The sequence below is a fragment of the Podarcis tiliguerta genome (assembly GCF_965153285.1).
Source record: "Podarcis tiliguerta genome assembly, chromosome: 1".
NCBI classification, from domain to species: Eukaryota; Metazoa; Chordata; class Lepidosauria; order Squamata; family Lacertidae; genus Podarcis; species Podarcis tiliguerta.
Window position 1 is genome coordinate 62,148,658 of NC_139534.1, and position 6,000 is coordinate 62,154,657.

Sequence of the window (6,000 nt, forward strand, 5' to 3'; positions counted from 1 at the left end):
TTTCCATGTTGGCATAAAAAGTAGGAAAGATGATTTATTGGCAGTCATGACTTAGATAGCAGTGTAAGAAATATTTGCACTGTTGATTAACTCTTTAGGTATCTTTACCATTTATGCTATTTTAATGCCTCAGAAACATGTGTGTGTTTAATTTTGCAGAGTTTAATTCACTGTATTTTCTCCTCCGTTTCCCATTTCAGCTTGATTGCAAGTGATGTAAGACTCTAGTACTTTATTCCATCAACAGTCCATTAAGTCTACCATAAGAAACCACTTTGTGTCTACAGGAAAATTGCCAAAAGCCGCCTACTTTTCAGAAGCACTTGCATTTTTTCAAGTGCACTTGCTTTCAGTTTTCACTAATATGCCAGAGAATAAACTTACAGCAGTTAAACCAGCATAAATGCTACAAAAAACCCCTCTCAATTAGCTCACTACAAAATAAACGATGTTGGCCCACCCAGCTTCTCCACATTTAAAGAAAAAAAACCATGCCGGTATAAATTTGACTGCACAATGTGGTCTAAGTCTCTATTAAATCAGCAGCAAAGATTGAACTGTCAGCCATGAGTAGAAATCAAGCCCATATTAATATATCCCATAATTGATTTCATATAAAATAACTGACTAATTCTACTGATAGTCTACACTGAAACGTATAAATCAATGAATTGCAAACAGGAAAAACCCCACTATTTTTAAATAAATGAATAAACAAATGTAGTAACTGCTTGCCCTTCTATATAATGCACTGTTAAACCCAAATTTATGATGAAGTAGGCATTATGGTCCCACTGCTAGAGTGCAGTCATATTCATAAGGACAAGCCTTAGAAAAACCCAATAATAGGTTCACTTCTGTTCCACTATGTTATCTTGCCCTGACTAACTTACTCCAAACGAATATTTGATGAAATAATTTTGCAAAATGGGGTGGGGAAAATGCAGAGCTTGAAGGACTAGTTTTAACTTATTATTCATTTGGATAGAAAGCATTGAAGTGGCTCTGTCCTGTTGCTAAAGTGAAAGGCTGCTGCAGTTTGCAAGGATTTTATATGACCCCTGTACAAAAGTAAAATAAATAAAAATTGCAGCTTTCTTGCAGATAATTCAGTGACAGGGCCATACTTTATAAATACTCAGGGCTGTGTTTCTCTTGTTTACATGCTGCATACTTTCTCCATCTTTTTAAACAAGGATGTGAAATCTCATGCTGAAATAACAGCCTTTAAGTCGCCAGACTCTCTTGTCTTCTTTGCTACAACACACAAACACAGATGTGGAATCCACTAAGCCTGCGCAAATTTCACCATGTGAAATTAAAAGCCCAGGATGAAGGGATATACAAAGTTTCAACAAGCCATATTCCATTCATTCCACCCTGCTCTTGTCAATGCATACCATTACCTATTTAGAGCACTTTCTAAACCATCACCCCACTTTCCCCCTTTAGCTATTCCTATGGAATAATGAATAAAGAGTGAATCTGTAGTTGCCTTTTTCCACGTGTCACTGAAGACCATCTTACTACCATGTTTAACTTCATATACCATACAATATTATATGAATGTGCACGTGTGCACACACACACATACTCCTAGCCCATGGTTCTGACTGAATTCTGCCCGTGGTTTGTCAGCTGCACCGGCTGCTAGTCTATTTCCAGGCCCAATTTAATGTGCTGGTCTTAAACCTTTACGACTTGTGACCACATTACCTGAAGATCACCTTCTCCTGTATCTGTGGTACAAACATATCCACACACTTAACAACTGCACTGTGCCATACTGGAGAATATTCAGGGTTAAACAGTTGGAGAATTCTTGCCTGGATAGCTTGATCTTTAGAGTAGGCGTTTTCATCCTGCACAGCCAATTGTGTGGGTTTTAAAAATCCTGCTCATTACAGAAACACACTAGCTGGACCTGCGAACAAACAAAGAAGTGTTTTCCCCAATCCCCTGTGGAGAAATAGCCCATGTACAAACAACCCCTTTCCAGCATGAGGAAATGAAATGTTGTAAGGTTCATTCATTTTCTGTCCATATTTGATACTTCCAGTACCAAGCTATGCTTCTCACCTTCATTTCTGTCAAGCCACAAGAGACACATGTGCTCAGGACGGGGAAGGTGCTGTGACCCTTCTGTTTTCTGCAAAGCATACAGCTCAGTACTGGGGTTAAGCATATGCTATTTAAGGTGCTTCTGGACAGTGCTTTTCACTGCAGTGCCAGGCCAGCAACCGGGAGGCTTGCTTTGCAATCCTCTTCCTAACTCCCACCAGTCACTGCTCTCACCTGCACTGACTGCTGCTCGACATTTTAATGAGTGGCAATCAGCACAGCTCATAAGAACTGAATCAGTGCACAGGTGCAGATGGCCGTACTCTGAATCTGACTGGTCGTTCCATCTAATTGAGAGTGGGAGAGTGTTTTCTCGTACACAATCTTATTTGGCCAATGACCCTGGGCTTTGGGGATGCTTTTCATTTTTCTTTGTGGGATTCCCCTTTGAAGCGCAGGCTCTCTTCATGTGACACACCGCAGTCTACACCAGCCTGCTAGTCAAGCTGCTAAATTGCTGCCCAGAGATCATGCTGTTTCTGAACAACCACACAGCCATGAAGGAAGGGGCGGTTTTGAATTTTCCGAATCCACAGCTTCTTGACCAACCATTTCCACCAGGGATTTATTTATTTTTAACCACTCAGCAGTTGGAAAGAGAAGGTGGACAAAGGGGCCAAAGAAGAAAGAGAGGATCAGGATGCTGTGGATGAATCCCTTTGCAGCTCAAGAATGGTTAAACATATCCAAGTTGAAATCTGGTAGCCTTGTCTGGGGGACTGGAGGATGCCTGGTCCATCTTCCCTATGATGAGGTATCTGGGCCCTTTCTGTGACTAAAAAAGAACTGGAGAGGGAATCAAACTGTGTGGGTGTGTTTGTGTGCGAGAGAGAGAGAGAGAGACTGAGAAAGAGAGAGATCATCCCATGCAAGGTTTGAGGTGAACAGAAGACATCTAGCACCCAGTGCAGTGAAGCTAGCAACCCTTCTCTCTTTATTGCTCACACCGTTTCATTCAGACTTGAGCTCAGCTATTGTTCACATGCAAAACAAATCAGCTGACCTATCAAAATGTGTAATGCTGTCTGCTCAGCACACTTCCCAATGACCATTCACACATAGCCTCCTTAGACTTCATTACAGACAAAGGGCATTTTCATCCATGACACTGAAAGTATTTCCTTTTTCTTTTTTGAATTCCCTGCATGCAAAATACGATTGCAAAGCCCACACAAAGTAGAATGCACATTCGGTTTAAAAACAGCTTCGTTTCCCTTACTTTCCCATTGTTCACACCTGTATACAAGTGGCACGAAAGACTAGACTGACTGCTTTGTGTCATCAGTGAAAATAGCCATACTTTTATAAAATAGTACCCAGAGGGTAAGCCTGATGCAATGGCTAGAATGTCTGGATAAAGCAAATCAATGTCTGCTCAGCTTTACGTATTCTCAGCCTAATTTATCTCACAGGGCTGTTGTGATGCCAAGCTTCTAGGTAGTCATGTAAGCCTTAAATATAAGTTGCACTGGCCTTACCAAAAAAAGGTATGAAAAGGTAAGTTCTGGCTTGCATCGGCTAATTTACATGGGGGCTTCTGTCCCTCCACCCTGCAGTTTTTGCATTTTGACTAGCATAATTCAACTGGGTTGTGCCAGAATTAAGCCAAACTGCAGCAAGATCTTGGGAGTCATTTGTTGCAAGGCTTCAAAACAAGGGAGTACAAGCATTTCTATAGATGGCCGTACTATTAAGCTGATGCTTGCAGGAGCTAGGCTGAAACAACTCTTTACATTCATTATGAGAGATGTATAGAGAAGTCTTATATTTTTAATCATACTGAGATTCAGGTTGTTAATTGTGTGTGTGTGTCTGTGTGTGTGAGATGCCTAAAGCGATGAAGCTTGTTTGCAACTGACAGCATAGTGATTTCACACCCACCCACCCAAAAAATCCATGCATTATGACAAGTCGGCAATCCCTCTCCTAAAGAAAGGCCCCAGAAGAACGTCTGCATGCAGTATTTCTTGGCCACAGCTGTATCAAATCTTAATTCTGTATTGTGCAAAAAATAAAATAAAAAAGTCCCCCATCTCCACCACCAAGGGGGGAAAGGCCCTTCCTGCTCTGTTCCTGATTGAACTGAAGACATGAAATGTGGACAAACCTTCCTGACCATTCTATTGGATGAGGTGGTTGTTGTTTTCAAACCGTCAAATGCTGAATCACAGCACACACGCACTGCTGCTCCCAGTCAAGGCGCTAGCCAAGGTGAAACGCAGCAGACTCTTGTTTCCTCGGGTGCTTCCGAAGCGCCAAGGAACCGGGCGGCAAACCAAACTCTTTCGGCATTAGGAAACCACAGGGCTGTTAACACCAACCTCACAAACCACAGGGGGGAAGCTTTATGGACCGTCTCTGTCTCTCTCTCCCCCCGCAATCCTAAAAAGAATGAGGACACTCCACGCTCCGCATCCAAAGCGAGCCTTGAACATTTCTCCTCGTCTGATCCTTCCTGGAAAAGTCTCGAGGCATAACAACCACCTCTTAGCAGAAACGCACACAAACACGTCCCCCCACCCCGCCCCGGTCACAACTGCGCGCACACAGAGACTTTCCCTTCACTTCGCAGGAGCCTGCTGTTTTATTTCAGCCTAGTATAATCCGATTCTTAAAACCCTCCTGTTACTTAAACACACGTCATAAATATGCGATTCGCTGAACGCAGCTCTCCCTTCCCTGCAGCGCGGCTGACTCTACTGCGCATTTTTCTGTATGCAGCATTGGAGGTGTTCCTTCTGCCTTTATTTATTTTTTTGCAAAAACCTTCGGCACCTACTCTACCTTCCAAAATTAGCACCACCCCACTCCCCCATCCCCTCCCAGATAAGATTACGATGCATGCACTAAATTTATGCACAGTCACAGATCTAGTAGAAGCCGGCATTACACATATGATTCCATAGGAACGCATGCTGAATGCAGCAACATGCAGCATTCGCGTCTTGATGCGGAAGGTCCAACAAGCGTATTAAAAGCCTGTGCAGGTTGTAGTACCCACCCCGCTGCCCACCCGCCCCCCATACAAACCCGCATGGGATCTCCCGTACTGCAGTATTCTGCAGGGTCATTAAGCGATATGTGGAAGTCCAGTCCCCGCCGCCACCCCCGACTCTCGCGCGGATCCTTAATAACATTTAAAAACACTTACCTTCCTGGCACTTCCTCTGCAGCCCAGGATCAAAGCCCTTTAAACCCTCCAGCTGATTGCAGATTTCTGCACATTCGTCAGGATGATTTAACCACAATTACGAGAAGGTCGGGTGGGAAACGCTCTGGAAACGCTGGGGCAAGTGCTGATGATGCAAGATCTAACCCTCTGCAAATACACGCGCGCAGCCACACTGAAATGCGCTCATAATGCCAGCCCTGTAACTAAGGGGCAGGCATGTATCTGCAGAAGGGGCGAGGGTAGTGTGAGGGGGGGAGGTAGCACAGATAAGCATTAACAGGGCTGAAGGGATCCAGGAAGACAGAAGGTTGCACTTTAGAACTAAAAATGAACTGAGGATGAGGTCATGCCTTGAAAAAAAGCACCTGACGTCACCCTCAGCCAATCAGAGAGGGAGGCTCAGGGGCAGGATGACGTCAGCCTCTGATCCTGGGGCTTTGGGTGCAGATTAAAGGGAGACAGGCAGGCAGAATTGCAGCTTAAAAGGGGCAATGGCCTAGATTTTCCTTCTTTGCCTCGTTCCCTTCCAGTTTTGCAAGCTCTTAAAAGGGAAATGCCCCAGCCTCGGTGGAGAAAGCTGGTGCAGAGATGCAGCACTGTAAAACAAGCCGCTCATTCTAAATCAATGTGGCATTTATTGTTGCAGGAGGGAAAGGGAGGGCTGGCTCATTTCAGCGGCGCACAGATAATCCCTGCTGCTCAGAAGG

General features: G+C 44.1%; 1 protein-coding gene across 1 annotated transcript in view; it reads right to left on the minus strand.

Annotated features, from left to right (window-relative positions):
- Positions 1-5,611, minus strand: part of DUSP8 (dual specificity phosphatase 8) — an 82,522-nt gene extending 76,911 nt beyond the window's left edge. The window contains exon 1 of the mRNA XM_083425110.1: positions 5,273-5,611. The gene's annotated coding sequence lies outside the window, so the exon portion shown is untranslated. The remainder of the gene's footprint in view (positions 1-5,272) is intronic.
- Positions 5,612-6,000: the final 389 nt, after the last annotated feature.